Source organism: Emys orbicularis, chromosome 3 (assembly GCF_028017835.1).
Source record: "Emys orbicularis isolate rEmyOrb1 chromosome 3, rEmyOrb1.hap1, whole genome shotgun sequence".
In the NCBI taxonomy this organism is placed as follows: domain Eukaryota; kingdom Metazoa; phylum Chordata; order Testudines; family Emydidae; genus Emys; species Emys orbicularis.
Window position 1 is genome coordinate 190,115,755 of NC_088685.1, and position 18,640 is coordinate 190,134,394.

At 47.5% G+C, this 18,640-nt stretch overlaps 1 protein-coding gene across 2 annotated transcripts in view; it reads left to right on the plus strand.

Moving 5' to 3' along the window:
* The window catches only part of EML6 (EMAP like 6), a 373,229-nt gene that overhangs the window by 251,923 nt on the left and 102,666 nt on the right, over nucleotides 1-18,640 (plus strand). The window lies entirely within an intron of this gene.

Consider the following 18,640-nt stretch of genomic DNA (forward strand, 5'->3'; position numbering starts at 1 on the left):
TAATGAACCAAAGTGTGGTCAAGCTATAGAATTTATCAACAAGGTAAAATAACTTTTCTACTCCTACTAAAGATTCCCATTTATGCATCCCAGGATCACATTAGTTCTTTTGGCCACAGGGTCACATATTAAGAGCTCATGTTTAGCTGATTATCCACCAACCCCCCCCAATCTTTTTCATAGTCACTGATTCCCTGGATAGAGTCCCTCATTCTGTAAGTATGGCCTATATTCTTTGTTTGTAGATGTAGATGTTTACATTTAGACTATTAAAACACATAGCGTTTGCTCACACCCAGTTTACCAAGTGATCCAGATCACTCTGAATCAGTGACTTGTCCTCGTCATTATTTACTACTTCCCCAATTTTTGAGTCATCTGCAAACTTTATTAGTGATGATATTAAATAGTGTAGGGACAAGAACTAATCCCTGTGGGACCCCACTGGAAACACACTATATTAATGTTGATTTTCCAGTTAACCATTACATTTTGAGACCTATCAGTTAGCTAGCATTTAATCCATTTAATGTGTACCAGGTTAATTTTGTATTGTTCTAGTTTTTTAATAAAAATGTTATGAAGTACCAAGTCAAATGCTTTACAGAAGTCTAAGTACAGTACATCAACGCTGTTACCTTTATCAACCAAACTTGTAATCTCATCAAAAAAAGATATCAAATTAGTTTGACGGGATCTATTTTCCATAAACCCATGTTGATTTCCATTAATTACATTACCCTCCTCTTACTATTTATTTATTGAGTTCTTATCTTTTCTGGGATCAATGTCAGACTGACAGGCTTATAATTATCTGGGTCACCCCATTTATCCTTTTAAAAATTGGCACATTCACTTTTTTCCTGTTTTCAGGAACTTTCACAGATCTTCAATACTTATTGAAAATCAACATTAATGGGCCAGCAAGCTCCTCAGCCAGCTTTGTTAAAACTCTTGCATGAAAATTATCTGAACCTATTGATTTAAAAATGTCTAGTAACTTCTGTTTAACATCCTCCAGGAATACAAATGGAATGGGAAGAGTGTTATCACCATATGATGAGACTATATCATCTGTAATTTCCCCAAATGCAGAACTAAAATATTTCTGCCTTTTAGTGCATTATATAATGAGCACTTCTGCCTTTTCTGCATTATTATTGATAATTCTACAATTTCCATCTAGTAATGGACCAATAACATTGCCAGGATTCCTTTTGTTCTTAATATATTTAAAAAACTCCTTGTTGTCCTTAACTCTGCTGGCCTTAGAGGGCTCCTTCTGTCCCTTGGCTTCCCTTATCAATTTTCTACAATTCATAATTTTTGATTTATATTCATTACTATCAACTTCTCCTTTCTTCCATTTGTTAGTTTTTAAAAAATGTTTAGCTGCCTTCACTTTCCCGCTAAATCAGCACAGCCTTCTTCCTCAGTTGTGGAATTATGGCTTTCCGGGCACCTGGTAAGGTGTTCTTAAATGATTCTCAATTATCATTCACATTTTTCTGATTTAAATTCTTCCTGCCAGCTGATTTGGCTAGAATTATTTCAGCTTTGTGAAATTGATCCTATTAAAGCACCAAGTATATATACTACTGTTCTGGACTTTACTGTGCTTGCCCATTTTAAATATGATCAAGTCATGATGACAGGGGGCAAAGCTACCATTAAATTTTAGTTCTGTGATCAGTTCCTCTTTATCTGTTAGGACAAGGTCTAATAAAGAACTCCCCCATGGTGATTGCAATTCTTTTTGATTTGGGAAATTTTTGTCTCTAATGTTCAGAAATTCCAAGGATGTTTTAGTACTGGCAGAATGAGACCTCCAGCATATGTCACTCAAACTTAGGACCTCCATAATCATGTAGCTTTTCCCCTATACATAATAGATAGGTGCTTAAGGAGGCTGTCATCCTGTTCCCTAGTGTGATTTGGTGGGCTGTAGGAGACACCAACTAATACCCCAGCTTTATTTGTTGGAACATTCATCCATAAGCATTCAAGATCATTTTCTTCTGAGTTATCAGTGACTCAGAAACAGGTAATGTGATTTTTGACAGAGTGCCACTCCCCCTTCCATTCTGCCCACTCGATCTTGTCTAAATAGGTTATAAACATTTCAGTAGTATGAATAATCTCACTAGTTTTCAGTAATACCAACTAGATTGAATTTATGCTCATAAATGAGCAATTCCAATTCTTCTTCAAGTGATTGCTCATGTGCATTCCACAATAAGTGTGTGTGCTCACCACATGCACCAGTGCCAGAAGTTTTTCCCCTAGCAGAACCCTGTAGGGGAGCGCCCCTAGCAATCCCTGGAGTGGTGCCTCTATGGCACAGTATAAGGGACGCTGCGTGCTCCCCCCACCCTCAGTTCCTTCTTGCCGTCAGTGAAGGTGCATCGGAACTGCTCTGCTCCAGCTTGGCTGCAGCTTCCCTCTGGAAGTCTTGTTCGTTCATAGTTATTAGTACCTGTAGTTAAAGTAGTTTAGTTTAGTGTTAGTTTAATGCACCCGGGTTGGGGCATGCCCCGTGTCCCAGGCTTTAAGTCATGCGACACTTGCAGGCGGCTGATGTCAGTGAGTGATCCGTACGCAGATTGTTTACACTGTTCGGGGGAAACCCATCTCAGCGATCGCTGCAAGATTTGCAGATCCTTCAAGCCTCGGACCAAGAAGAAAAGGGACATTTGGATCCAAGCCATTCTGATGGAGTCGGCCTTGACCCCAACTCCGGTGCACCACTCCGAGTCGGCACCAAGCACTGCAGCGTTGGTGCGCGGCGACCTTTCAGTGCCTTCCACCAGCCAGCACTGCTCCCCGTCTGTGGGACACTCCAAAAAGGCTAAGAAGAGGTCTTCTCCGCCGAGACACTGTAGCAAGACTGGGGGAGAGACTAGACTCACGTTGGGCAGTTCTCAATCCCCGTCGGCCTCCAGGCCTCCGACTCAGGTTGAGCTGAGTAGCCCGGCCCACTCTGTGCCGATCTCCCCGACGTCCAGGTACCCTCCATGCCGGAGGCCCTGCAAGTGGCCCGGGACGTTATGTCTCTGCCGGTAGCAGGGGCACCGCCACCATTGGTTTCCCGGTCCAGAGGCAAGCCACTGCTTGGATCTCTGCAGTTGCCGCCTGGTCAGTACCATTCGTGGTCTAGGGAATGTTCCCGACGCCGTTCACGGCTCAGAGACCGCTCCGTGCGCAGGCCACGCCGGTCTCCATCGACCCCACCAGGTTGTCTGGCTGGGTACCGACTGGCATGGGTTCCAGGCACCACTCTGCCTCGAGGGACCGTAGACCTTGTGAGGAGAGCATGCCCCATCGAGACCAGAACAGACGGCACCGGAGGTCCTCATCTCCAAGAGGCTACGCCGTTCCCGTTCTTCGTCTCACTCCAGGACCCCACTGTGGCACCACTCCCGCAGTCCCAGGTGTCGATTGCCGGCACCTTGTCATCGCGGATCTGCTCGTCAGAGCCGATCGTGGAGCAGCTGCTACCGGCGGTACTCCCGCTCCTCCACACTGGGATCACGGTCTCATGGTCAGCACCGTTCCTGATCGTACGCCAGCCTGGCCTCCCTTCGTAGTCATCAGTCGATGGGACAGGCAAGTCAGGCTGAACAGCGTGCTCCGCCGGTGCCACAGCAGGTGCAGTGGCACCAGGCTCCTTGGCCAGCACCGTGGTACCAATGGGCTCCGTGGCCCTTGATGCAGCCCCTGGTGGTGGCTCGCTCAGTGGCCGGAGCCTCAGAGAGACCGTCGGCCACCCTATCTCAGCCTCCCAGGAAGGAGTCAGTGGGGTGTTCATCTCCAGTTCCGCGCCCGGAGGGCAATCAAGTGGTGGGACCTCCGGCACCGGTGGGTACACAGAGTACCGCACCCCCATCCTCATCCTCCTCTGATGAGGTGATTATGGCCCCTCCTCCACCTGTTCCGCAAGAGGACTCTAAGGCCCACCAGGAACTGTTGAAAAGGGTGGCATCAAGCCTCAACCTTCAAGCCGAGGAGGTGGAGGAACCCTTGGACTCCCTCTTCAATGTCCTCTTGGCCTCGGCACCAGGCAGGGTGGCCCTCCCACTCCATGAAGGGGTGGCAAAGATTTCAAATGCCTTGTGGCAAACCCTGGCTACCATGCCCCCCATCTCTAAGAGGGCAGAACGGAAGTACTTTGTGCCCGCCAAGGGGCATGAATACCTGTACACCCACCCTGCCCCCAACTCCCTAGTGGTCAAGTCAGTCAACCACAGGGAGAGGCAGGGCCAACCAGCCCCTACTCCAAAAAATAAAGACTCAAGGAGTCTGGACCTGTCTGGGAGAAAGGTTTATTTGGCCTCAAGTTTCCAGTTAAGGGTGGCAAACCACCAAGCCCTCCTGGGGAGGTATGAGTTCAATTTGTGGGACTCTCTGGCCAAATTTGAGGACTCCCTCCAAGAGCATGACAAGAAGGAGTTCAAGGCTCTGGTGGAGGAGGGTACAGTGGCTGCCAGGGCGACCCTTCAGGCACTGTCGGATGCTGTGGATACGGCTGCAAGGTCTGTGGCCTCCGCGGTGTCCATGAGGAGGGCATCGTGGCTCCTGCTGTCTGAGCTGTCCAGCGAGGCACAGAACTCCTTACAGGACCTTCCGTTCGATGGCAAGGCCCTGTTTGCTGAACAGACGGATGTGAAATTGCATGGCCTGAAAGATTCCTGCACAACGCTTAAGACCCTTGGCCTCTATGTCCCGGCTCCAGCCAGAACCAAGTTTAAGCCACGGCAGGCTCCCACCCAGGCCGCTCTAAATATGAGACCCCTTATAAAAAGTCAACGGACTATAAGAAACGCCCGCAGAGGCAGTCCTGATCTGCCCCCCAACCTGGGCCTTCCAAGGGCAAACAGGCGGGAAAACGTCAATTTTGACGGGACGCCTGGAGGCAACTTACCAGTTCATACCAGTGATCCACCCGTAATAAAGCTTTCCTTCTCCAACTGGTTGTGTGCTTTTCTCCCGGAGTGGTCACGGCTGACCTCGGACTGATGGGTCCTCAACACCATCTCCCGGGGCTACACCCTATAGTTTACCTCTACCCCGCCCACCCACCCTCCGCCCCCGTCCCTCCTGGGGGACCCCTCTCATGAGGCCCTGCTCAAGCAGGAGGTGGGGCAGCTCCTTGGCCTAGGAGCAGTGGAAGTGGTGCCAGCGGAGTTCAGAAACAAGGTTTTCTACTCCCGCTACTTCCTTATCCCGAAGGCCAAATGGGGGCTCAGGCCCATCCTGGACCTGCGAGGCCTGAACCAATACATGGTAAAGCTCAAGTTTTGTATGGTCTCTCTGGTGTTCCCGCTTCTGCTCTGGGGGGGTTGGGCGCGGGCGCCATCTCCGATGCCTTCCTCCTATCCTGGTCGGGCCAGCTTCTCTATGCCTTCCCCCCAATCCCGCTGATCGGCAAGGTCTTGGAGAAGATAAAAACGGACATTGGTATGGGACTCTCACGAGCCTGGCAGTAGCCCCGCCGTGGCCGTTACCATCCCGCCGGGACCTGCTCTCCCAGGACCAGGGCCACCTCCTCCACCCCAACCTAGTGGCACTCCACCACATGGCATGGCCGCTCAATTGTTAGGCCGGGAGGAAAGGACGTACTCGGAAGGGGTTCAGCGCGTCCTCCTGGAAAGCAGACAGCCCTCCACACATCAGGCCTACCTGGCAAAGTGGTCTTGGTTTTCCCGGTAGGCAGCTGATCGGAGCGTGTCACCCATGGCTGGTCTGATCCAGCTCATTTTAGACTACCTCCTTCACCTTAGAGCCCAGGGCCTAGCGTCAAGGTGCACTTGGCGGCCATATCGGCCTTCCACCCACCATTGCAGGGCCACACAGTATTCTCCCATGCTATGACTGGCCGATTCCTCCAGGGATTGGATCGTCTTTTCCCGTATGTTAGGCCCCCGTCCCACAGTGGGACCTGAACTTGGTGCTGGCTCGGTTGATGGGTCCCCCGTTTGAGCCGCTAACCACATGCTCCTGGTCGCACCTCTCGTGGAAGGTAGTCTTCCTGGTGGCGATCACGTCAGCTAGATGGGTCTTAGAGCTTAGGACCCGACCTCCGAGCCCCCATACACCGTGTTCCACAAGGATAAGGTCCAGCTCCGACCACATCCTTCGTTCCTCCCCAAGGTGGTCTCCACCTATCACATGGGTCAGGACATCTTCCTGCCGGTGCTCTGTCCCAAGCCCCATGCATCCAGTGGGGAGCGCCACCTCCACATGCTGGATGTGAGACGGGCTCTGGCTTTTAACCTGGAATGTACTAAGCCATTCAGGAAGTCCTTGCAGCTGTTCATCACCTCGGCTGAACGCATGAGAGGTTGGCCGATCTTCACTCAGCAGCTCTCCAACTGGATCACCTCGTGTATTCGTACTTGTTATGACCTGGAGGGAGTCCCCCCGCAGCCAATTGTGAGGGCACACTCGACTAGAGTGCAAGCCTCATCGGCTGCCTTTTTAGCCCATGTTCCCATTCAGGACATTTGTAGGGCTGCCACATGGTCTTCAGTTCACACGTTCACCTCGCATTATGCGATCGTCTCCCAAACCAGGGAGGATGCCGGGTTCAGCAGGGCTGTACTCCGTCCCGAGAGTCTCTGAACTCCTACCCACCTCCAACAGATATAGCTTGGAATAACCTATTGTGGAATGCACATGAGCAATCACTCGAAGAAGAAAAGACAGTTACCTTTTCCGTAACTGGTGTTCTTCGAGATGTGTTGCTCATGTTCATTCCACATCCCGGCTTCCTACACCTCTGTCGGAGTTGTCTGGCAATACACAAATGCAAGAAGCCTGGGATACAAGCAGGCAGAACTGGAAGTCCTGGCACAGTCAAGGAATTATGATGTGATTGGAATAACAGAGACTTGGTGGGATAACTCACATGACTGGAGTACTGTCGTGGATGGATATAAACTGTTCAGAAAGGACAGGCAGGGCAGAAAAGGTGGGGGAGTTGCATTGTATGTAAGAGAGCAGTATGACTGCTCAGAGCTCCGGTGTGAAACTGCAGAAAAACCTGAGAGTCTCTGGATTAAGTTTAGAAGTGTGAGCAACAAGGGTGATGTCATGGTGGGAGTCTGCTATAGACCAACAGACCAGGGAGGTGAGGTGGTGGAGGCTTTCTTCTGGCAACTAACAGAAGTTACTAGATCACAGGCCCTGGTTCTCATGGGAGACTTTAATTACCCTGATATCTGCTGGGAGAGCAATACAGTGGTGCACAGACAATCCAAGAAGTTTTTGGAAAGTATAGGGGACAATTTCCTGGTGCAAGTGCTGGAGGAACCAACTAGGGGCAGAGCTCTTCTTGACCTGCTGCTCACAAACCGGGAAGAATTAGTAGGGGAAGCAAAAGTGGATGGGAACCTGGGAGGCAGTAACCATGAGATGGTTGAGTTTAGGATCCTGACACAAGGAAGAAAGGAAGAAAGCAGCAGAATACGGACCCTGGACTTCAGAAAAGCAGACTTTGACTCCCTCAGGGAACTGATGGGCAGGATCCCCTGGGAGAATAACATGAGGGGGAAAGGAGTCCAGGAGAGCTGGCTGTATTTTAAAGAATCCTTATTGAGGTTGCAGGAACAAACCATCCCGATGTGTAGAAAGAATAGTAAATATGGCAGGCGACCGGCTTGGCTTAATAGTGAAATCCTTGCTGATCTTAAACGCAAAAAAGAAGCTTACAAGAAGTGGAAGATTGGACAAATGACCGGGAAGGAGTATAAAAATATTGCTCAGGCATGCAGGAGTGAAATCAGGAAGGCCAAATCACACTTGGAGTTGCAGCTAGCAAGAGATGTTAAGAGTAACGAGAAGGGTTTCTTCAGGTATATTAGCAACAAGAAGAAGGTCAAGGAAAGTGTGGGCCCCTTACTGAATGAGGGAGGCAACCTAGTGACAGAGGATGTGGAAAAAGCTAATGTACTCAATGCTTTTTTTGCCTCTGTTTTCACGAACAAGGTCAGCTCCCAGACTACTGCACAGCATGGGGAGGAGGTGACCAGCCCTCTGTGGAGAAAGAAGTGGTTCAGGACTATTTAGAAAAGCTGGACGAGCACAAGTCCATGGGTCCAGCTGCGCTGCATCCGAGGGTGCTAAAGGAGTTGGCGGATGTGATTGCAGAGCCATTGGCCATTATCTTTGAAAACTCATGGCGATCGGGGGAGGTCCTGGATGACTGGAAAAAGGCTAATGTAGTCAGGGCCGGCTGTAGGCACCAGCAAAACAAGCTGGTGCTTGGGGCGGCACATTTTTAGGGGCGGCATGGCCGGCGCCAGAATGCCGCCCCTAAAAATGTACCCCGGCCACCCTAGCTCACCTCTGCTGCTGCTGCCACAAACAGCTGATTCACGTGCCGCTACTCGCCCTCCCTCCCAGGCTCTCAAGCCTGGGAGGGAGGGGGAGCAGCGGCGCACAAATCAGCTGTTTCGCGTGCCGCGGCCACTCGGGGTCTCCCCCTCCCTCCCAGGCTCTCAAACCTGGGAGGGAGGGGGAGATCCCGAGCGGCCGCGGCGCGCGAAACAGGTGTTTCGCGCACCGCTGCTCTCCCTCCCTCCCAGGCTTGAGAGCCTGGGAGGGAGGGAGGGGGAGACTCAGAGTGGCCGCGGCGCGGGCACCGCTGCTCCCCCTCCCTCCCTCCTAGGCTTGAGAGCCTGGGGGGAGGAGGCAGGGCTGGGGATTTGGGGAAGGGGCGGAGTTGAGGCGGGGCCGGGGGTGGGGTAATTAAAAACGGGGGGGGGGGCGGCCAAAATTGTTTTTGCTTTGGGCAGCAAAAATCCTAGAGCCGGCTCTGAATGTAGTGCCCATCTTTAAAAAAGGGAAGAAGGAGGATCCGGGGAACCACAGGCCAGTCAGCCTCACCTCAGTCCCTGGAAAAATCATGGAGCAGGTCCTCAAGGAATCAATTCTGAAGCACTTAGAGGAGAGGAAAGTGATCAGGAACAGTCAGCATGGATTCACAAAGAGCAAGTCATGCCTGACTAACTATTTGCCTTCTATGACGAGATAACTGGCTCTGTGAATGAGGGGAAAGCAGTGGATTCCTTGATTTTAGCAAAGCTTTTGATACAGTCTCCCACAATATTCTTGCCGGCAAGTTAAAGAAGTATGGGCTGGATGAATGGACTATAAGGTGGATAGAAAGCTGGCTAGATCGTCGGGCTCAACGGGCAGTGATCAATGGCTCCATGTCTAGTTGGCAGCTGGTATCAAGCGCAGTGCCCCAAGGGTTGGTCCTGGGGCTAGTTTTGTTCAATATCTTCATTAATGATCTGGAGGATGGCGTGGACTGCACCCTCAGCAATTTTGCAGATGACACTAAACTGGGAGGAGTGGTAGATACACTGGAGGGTAGGGATGGGATACAGAAGGACCTAGACAAATTACACTGGTCTACAATTTTTGAGAAGTCATCTGCTTCAGAGATAAAATGTGCTATTTATTATGTATTTTGATGTGCTGAATTCAAATATGACAATTAAAACAACTGATTGGCTACTGTTGCTAAGATATTTAAGTTTTTACATTTTATGTCTATGTATATTGTGTAGATAGTAGAGTTTTAATCATAAATTGTAAACCTAGGTCTTTTCATGTGTTTATGGTTGCTTTACATGATAATATTTCACCTGTCCTGTTTATGTAACACTTTAAAAATCAGCAAAAGGGTTATATAAATAAAATTTATTATGAAACAAAAGGCAAAAAAGTATTATGTACATAGTTTAGTCCTATTCAGTGTCTACTCGGCGCTTCTTGGCTTGTCTCTTGTATTCATTAAATGGAGCATCTCTTGTCACTGTCCAGCAATAGTCTGCAAGCATTGATGGGCTCCATTTGCCCTGATAGCGTTTCTCCATTGTTGCAATGTCCTGGTGAAATCGCTCGCCGTGCTCGTCGCTCACTGCTCCGCAGTTTGGTGGAAAAAAATCTAGATGAGAGTGCAAAAAATGTATCTTTAGTGACATGTTGCAACCAAGGCTTTTGTATGCCTTGAGGAGGTTTTCCACCAACAACCTGTAGTTGTCTGCCTTGTTGTTTCCGAGAAAATTTATTGCTACTAACTGGAAGGCTTTCCATGCCGTCTTTTCCTTGCCACGCAGTGCATGGTCAAATGCATCATCTCGAAGAAGTTCACGAATCTGAGGACCAACAAAGACACCTTCCTTTATCTTAGCTTCACTTAACCTTGGAAATTTTCCACAGAGGTACTTGAAAGCTGCTTGTGTTTTGTCAATGGCCTTGACAAAGTTCTTCATCAGACCCAGCTTGATGTGAAAGGGTGGTAACAAAATCTTCCTTGATTCAACAAGTGGTGGATGCTGAACGCTTTTCCTCCCAGGCTCCAATGACTGTCGGAGTGGCCAATCTTTCTTGATGTAGTGGGAATCTCTTGCACGACTATCCCATTCGCAGAGAAAACAGCAGTACTTTGTGTATCCAGTCTGCAGACCAAGCAAGAGAGCAACAACCTTCAAATCGCCACAGAGCTGCCACTGATGTTGGTCATAGTTTATGCACCTCAAAAGTTGTTTCATGTTGTCATAGGTTTCCTTCATATGGACTGCATGACCAACTGGAATTGATGGCAAAACATTGCCATTATGCAGTAAAACTCGTCTTCGATGAATCAATGAACAGTCTCCACTCATCTGGATCGTGAACGATGTTGAGGGCTGCCATCACACCATCGATGTTGTTGCAGGCTACAAGATCACCTTCCATGAAGAAGAATGGGACAAGATCCTTTTGACGGTCACGGAACATGGAAACCCTAACATCACCTGCCAGGAGATTCCACTGCTGTAGTCTGGAGCCCAACAGCTCTGCCTTACTCTTGCGTAGTTCCAAATCCCTGACAAGGTCATTCAGTTCACCTTGTGTTATGAGGTGTGGTTCAGAGGAGGAGGATGGGAGAAAATGTGGGTCCTGTGACATTGATGGTTCAGGACCAGAAGTTTCATCCTCTTCCTCTTCCTCGTCTGACTCAAGTGAGAATGATTCTGGTGCATCAGGAACCGGCAGTCCTTCTCCGTGGCGTACTGGGCGTATAGCTGATGGAATGTTTGGATAATGCACAGTCCACTTTTTCTTCTTTGACACTGGAGGCACCATGCAGAAGTAACAATTGCTGGTATGATCTGTTGGCTCTCTCCAAATCATTGGCACTGCAAAAGGCATAGATTTCCTTTTCCTGTTCAACCACTGGCGAAGATTTGTTGCACAAGTGTTGCAGCATATGTGTGGGGCCCACCTCTTGTCCTGATCTCCAATTTTGCAGCCAAAATAAAGGTGATAGGCTTTCTTAACCATAGTGGTTATACTGCGCTTTTGTGATGCAAAAATCACTTCACCACAAACATAGCAGAAGTTATCTGCAGTGTTCACACAAGTACGAGGCATCTCTGCTCACTTTGGCTAAACAGAAATGTGTCCCTTTGGAAAATCAGACACTGACAAATAAGAGAGCACAACACTGTATGATTTCTAGAGCTGATATAGGGCAATTTGTTCAGCAGAGTGATGTAAGCTTCGTTATGATTGCATCATCCATGACTTCTAGGAATAACATGATGCAATTCATATCATGTATGACGCAATACCAACTTCAGATTGCATCATTCATTGTTTTGCCTAAAAAGCAAGTACTGTCCAAACCCAGTCATAGATTTATTCATAGATCCAGTCAAAGATGTATTTTAGCCATTTCTGGTTTAAACTGAGATCCCTTCCCTTTATAACTCACTTATCCTCTGCCATTCCCAAGTCAAGGGTCGTATATACTGACCCAATAGCATATCTTGAAAACTAGAGCCAATCATCAATTTTAAGCATCATTTTAGTTCTCTGTGACCCAGAATTAGTAAAGTTTGACTACATTTATTTCAGAAGCATTTTGGCTGTAGAGCAGTGTTAGAGAATTGGGCCAAAAGAAATCTGATGAGGTTCAACAAGGACAGGTGCAGAGTCCTGCACTTAGGACGGAAGAATCCTATGCACTGCTACAGACTAGGGAGCGAATGGCTAGGCAGCAGTTCTGCAGAAAAGGACCTAGGGGTTACAGTGGATGAGAAGCTGGATATGAGTCAACAGTGTGCCCTTGTTGCCAAGAAGGCTAACAGCATTTTGGGCTGTATAAGTAGGGGCATTGCCAGCAGATGGAGGGACGTGATCATTCCCCTCTATTCGACATTGGTGAGGCCTCATCTGGAGTACTGTGTCCAGTTTTGGGCCTACAAGAAGTATGTGGAAAAATTGGAAAGAGTCCAGTGGAGGGCAACAAAAATGATTAGGGGGCTGGAGCACATGACTTATGAGGAGAGGCTGAGGGAACTGGGATTGTTTAGTCTGCAGAAGAGAAGAACGAGAGGGGATTTGATAGCTGCTTTCATTTACCTGAAAGGGGTTCCAAAGAGGATGGATCTAGACTGTTCTCAGTGGTAGCAGATGATAGAACAAGGAGTAATGGTCTCAAGTTGCAATGGGGGAGGTTTAGGCTGAATATTAGGAAAAACTTTTTCACTAGGAGGGTGGTGAAGCACTGGAATGGGTTACCTAGGGAGGTAGTGGAATCTCCTTCCTTGGAGGTTTTTAAGTTCAGGCTTGACAAAGCCCTGGCTGGGATGATTTAGTTGGGGATTGGTCCTGCTTTGAGCAGGGGGTTGGACTAAATGACCTCTTGAGGTCCCTTCCAACCCTGATATTCTATGATTCTATGGAACTGAGGGTGGGGGGAGCGCACAGCGCCTCTTATACCGCACCATAGAGGCACCACTCCAGGCATCACTAGGGGTGCTCCCCTACGGGTATTGCTAGGGGAAAAACTTCCTGCACCAGTGCACGTGGCGAGCATGCACACCTATTGTGGAATGGACATGAGCAACACATCTCGAAGAACACCAGTTACAGAAAAGGTAACTGTCTTTTCTTCTTATTTGTTACCCAGGCTCCTTGCAGTGGTGTATAGGCAATTCAAGAATTTCTTCTCTTCATGTTCTTTGGTTCCTTGATTCATTTTGTTCACAACATCTCAATTTTGTGCTGAGTTCTCATATATTCCCTCCTCCCTGTTGAAGCTGTTCCGCTTTGAATAAATAATTAGTCACTGAGAGAGGGAATGACTCTCTAGGCTGGTGGTTAGATTATTCCCCTAGGCTGCGGGAGATTTATGGTCCAGTCCCCCTACTCCAGTGGCTTGAATTATTTAATCCAAAGGGCAGCAGCTTCAACAGGAGAGACTGAGGGAGACCCACATCAGAACGTCCTATAGCTCTTCATTCACAGAATAAGAAACCTGAGCACCAATTCAGGTTTTGTGAATCCCAGTGAATTTCTAGGTGCTTGAAAGTGAGGTATAGTTGTGCACAGCATCACAGTGCCTAAATGCCTTTGTGAATCTCACCCTCTGTCCCTCAGGTCCCCAGCTGTCAAATGGAAGAATAGTACCGGCCTGTCTCACAGGGATGCTGTGAGGTAAAAATACATTTTAAAAGATTGTGAAGTCCTCCGATACTATTGTAATGAGGTCACATAAATACTTTAGATAGAAAGCATGATAGCTAACATATTAAAACACAATCTGTTTTTCTAGTCTAGACATGGACTGTACATGTAAGATACAGCTTGCAGGGGAGAGGCTTAAGGTGATGGCTGACAACCACACAGGTGTGAGATCCTTGACAATTGGTTTCCCACTGTCAAGCTCTGCAGTGTCCTCTACTCTGCCCCCGTTCTCACATTCATCCACCTATTAGTTAGTTGCTCTAACAATCACCTATATGCCTTCTTCCACATGGTCCAGCCTTCCTGAGCTCATCCTCCAGGCCTCAACCCGTTCACATTTAAGTCCTTCTTAAACACCTGTTTCTGTTGTTACCCATAATTAATCTAGTTGATTTGAATAGAAAATCCATTTTATAGTTGCTCTTCTTTGAAGTATGTTTACTTTGCTGTTTGTCCATCAATGAACTCTTCAAGACACCCCTTCTTATGTGTCCAGAAAATGCCTAGCACATCATGGGTGCTATTATAAACATATAATCTCCAGAACAATAGAATGTTATAATGGATGTGGGAGCTCTCCCAATGTTTAGGTACTTAGTTCCACAAAACTGAGTTAATGGGAATGGTATGTTAATGGGAATGGTATGTTTTGCAAACAGTTACTGGATTTTTGAACACAAAGGTCTGTTTCCATTCACATATGGTACAACAGGTACACACATTTTTTCAGAATCATTCATTGTGTCCTGCCCTGAAAATTCTGCCTACAAATTCATAGTTCCAAATTATGCTGATGCCAATTGCAACTCCTTAGTTAAAGTGGAATTCTGTTTCGCATTTAAAGCAGGGATATTAATAAAGAATTTTTACAAAGAAACATTTCTCTATTGCTAGTCAATACTTCACTTGGAAACAAATCGTATTCTTAGCATACAGCTTGATAACCAGATGTGTGCTTAGGAGTTCTTCATGTACAGTGGGAGAAAGAATTCTTACCCATGTTTACCAAGCAGCAGCTGAGCTGTTTCACAATTGCTGCTGCATAAACCTATGTTCTTCTTCAAGTGATTGCCCACCCAGATTCCATTCTCAGTGCTCATGCCCCCATGTACTTGAGATTGGATTCTTTTTGAATAGCAGTGTCTGTTGTTTCAGTGGCTGTGCTCTGCATGCCTTCACATCCAGTGCAGTCTCATGAGAGACAGTTGAAATAGGGAGTAGACTCCCTGCTACAACTCAGAGCAATGGAAGAAGTGTCCTTAGAATTCACAGGAAAGGGCTTTCATTCCCATTACTTCCTACTTCCAAACAAGAAAGGAGTTGGAGACCTATCCTCAATCTTTGTGGTCTCAATATGTTTATTCATCATGTCCAATTCTGTGTCATCAGCTTGCTTCCGTAATACCTTCCCTGGATACTATGGACCGATTCATGGCTCTCAACCTTCAAGATGCTTACTTTCATACCTCCATCCTCCCAGCTCACAGAAAGTACCAGAGATTCCTGGTAGAAGCAGCTTAATACCAATACAGAGTCCTGCCTTTTGGCTTCTCAAGAGCTCCTCAGGTCTTCACTGAAGTCCTGGCTGTAATGACTGCACATCTTTGTAGGTGAGGAATACAGGTTTATCCCTATGTAGATGACTTGGTGGTTCAGGGAAAATCCCTACAGCAGGTAACCAACTTGACTTATTAGAATAATAGAAGATTAGGGTTGGAAGAGACCTCAGGAGGTCATCTAGTCCAACCCCCTGCTCAAAGCAGGACCAACCCCAACTAAATCATCCCAGCCAGGCTTTGTCAAGGATGGAGATTCCACCAGCTCCCTAGGTAACTCATTCCAGTGCTTCACCACCCTCCTAGTGAAATAGTTTTCCCTAATATCCAACCTAGACCTTGCCCACTGCAACTTGAGACCATTGCTCCTTGTTAGAATCATAGAATATCAGGGTTGGAAGGGACCTCAGGAGGTCATCTAGTCCAACCCCCTGCTCAAAGCAGTACCAATCCCCAACTAAATCCCCAAATCCCTAAATGGCCCCCTCAAGGATTAAACTCACACCCCTGGGTTTAGCAGGCCAATGCTCAAACCACTGAGCTATCCCTCCCTCCCTCTGTCATCTGCCACCACTGAGAACAGCCGAGCTCCATCCTCTTTGGAACCCCCCTTCAGATAGTTGAAGGCTGCTATCAAATCCCCCTCCCCCCCTTCTCTTCTGCAGACTAAATAAGCCCGGTTTCCTCAGCCTCTCCTCATAAATCATGTGCCCCAGCCCCCTAAGCATTTTTGTTGACCTCTGCTGGACTCTCTCAAATTTGTCCATATCCTTTCTGTAGTGGGGGGCCAAAACTGGAAGCAATACTCCAGATGTGGCCTCACCAGTGCCGAATAGAGGGGAATAATCACTTCCCTCAATCTGCTGGCAATGCTACTACTATTGCCTTCTTGGCAACAAGGGCATACTGTTGACTCATATCCAACTTCTCATCCACTATAATCCCCAGGTCCTTTTCTGCAGAACTGCCACTTAGCCAGTCAGTCCCCAGCCTGTAGCAGTGCATGGGATTCTTCCGTCCTAGGTGCCTCTGCAAGGGTCGTTGAGATCAGCATATCTACTGAACAGACACAGCATGAACCTGTTGGTCACAGTTGCTCTAGAAGTCCTATTCTCATTAAATTGCTGGACAGAACCACTTCAGCTATGCAATGGAATTCCTTTCTTGATGCCTCTTCCTACCTGGGCTTTGGTGATGGATGCCTACACAGAAGCATGGGAAGCTCGTCTTGACCAACTCAGGATTCAATTATTATGGTCTTCATGGAAAGCCATGCTACATATAAATGTCCTGGAGCTCAGAGCCATATGATTGGCATGCAAAGCCTTTCTACACCTTCCCCAAGGCCTCACCATTCAAATGCTGACAGATAACATCACTGCAATGTACTATATCAACAGACGTGGTCAGGGAGGGGACACATTTCTCCCTCTCTCCCCCAACACACAGTGTGTCAAGAGACAACACAACTTTGGAACTGGTGCATACTTCACCATTTTACACCAGTAGCCCTCTACCTACTTGGGCAACAAAACCACCTACTGGATCAACTCAGCAAGGATTTTTCAGTGAATCACAAATGGTCCCTCAATGACTCAGTCCTCCATGACATCATCTTCAGGTGGGTTTCCCTATTTGCTATACACCTCAAAAACAAATGTCAGACATTTTGCTCCAAAGTTCTTAGAAAACTACAACAGAATGCAGGCCATGTGATCATGGTAGCCCCAGCATGGACCTGGCAGTTTTGGTTCTCCATCCTGGTGAATCTATCAGCCTGTTTGTCAATTGCCTTACACCTTCTCTCTGACTTAGTTTCCCACAACTAAGGCCAGATCCTGCAACCAGCTCCAGCAGGACCACCCAGGTAGTGGCTGGATGACTTCATTAGAGAGGAGCTGCTCATCTGAATTCAAAAACATCTTGTTACAAAGCAGAAAAATCTTCAGTCAGAATGACCTACAGTGCTAAATGGAGGAGATTTTCTATAGTGGTGGTTCAGCAGCAGCTTTTGCCATTGGCAACCTCAGTCCTGACTGTTTTGAATTCTTTACTTATCCTGAAGCAATCTAGACTTCGTCAGTTCAATTAAGGTACATTTAACAGTGATCTCAGCAAATAACCCTCCAGTTCAGAGTTACACTATATTTACACATCCCTTGATGGGGAGATTTTTTTAAGGGTTTCACCCATGTCTTCCCATCTGTTGGTTAGCTTCCCTCTTCCTGTGAATTCAACTTAGTTGTCATTCAGTTAATAGGACCCAACCCCCTTTGTACTCATGGCAACCTGCTTTCTTTACTACCTGTCAATAAAAATGGCCTTTCTGATGGCTACTACTTCAGTTAGGAGAGTGGCAGAAATTCAGGCCCTTATGCCGGTCCCACTTTACACCATATTTCATAAAGACAAGGTCAAACTTAGGCTGGACCCCAAGTTCCTTCTTAAGGAAGGCTTGGATTTTCACCTCAGTCATATCTATCTACCTACTAGTTTTTCCCCAAAACCTCATTCCACCCCAGGCAAAACAAAACTTCATACCCTAGACTTGGTGAGGCTTTATCCTTTTATTTGGAAGTCATTTAGATCCTCTCCCAGACAGTTTGTGGCTTTCACAAAAAAGGTTACAGGGCAACCTATTTCCACCCAGAGGTTATCTAAATGGGTTTCAGATTGTATTAAGAATTGCTATCAGATAGCTAAGAAGTATCATACAAGTTACGTTAGAACCCATTCCACTAAGGCTCAGGCAGTCTCTGCCGCTTGCTTGGGTAATAGACTAATATCTGAAATATGCAGGGTGAAACCTGTAACTCTGTTAATACATTTACTTCCCATTATTCCCTGGTACAGACTTCCAGATTGAATAGCCAACTCTAATAGCACAGTCCTGCAGTCACTCTTTAAGTAGGACGTCTCTTTCCACCTCCAGGCTTGAGATAACTGCTTGCTAGACACCAAGAGTGGAAGCTGTATGGGCAATCACTCAAAGAAAGAATGGTTACTTTACAATAACTGTGGTTCTTCGAGATATGTTGACCCATAAAAATTCCATGGCCTACTCTTCTTCCCTAAGGACTAATTCAGAGTCCTATCCATATGGGATTCTTACTGGTAAAGGAAGTGAATTGCAGCTGAGGCTCCTTTATACCCTCAGCTATGGCGGTTGTGAGGTTATGCAAGTGCAGGCATGGCCCCAGTGGAATTACTATTCAAAAATAATCTGATCTCACATGAATTAGATGCATGCATACCTAGAGTGGGATCTGTATGGACAACACATCTTGAAGAACCACAGTCAAAGGCACCAACTCCGTGAGTGCTCCAGGGCTGGAGCACCCACGGGGAAAAATTAGCGGGTGCTCTGCACCAACCGGCAGCCAAGCTCCCCCCTCCTCACCTCCTTCTCCCCCCCGAGCATGCCGTGTCCCCGCTCCTTCCCCTTCCTCCCAGCGCTTCCCAACCCCTTGCCGCCTAACAGCTGTTTCCGGGAGGGCGGGGAGGAGCAGGGATGTGGCGGGGCAGGAGCGGGGACTTGGGGGAAGGGGGTGGAATGG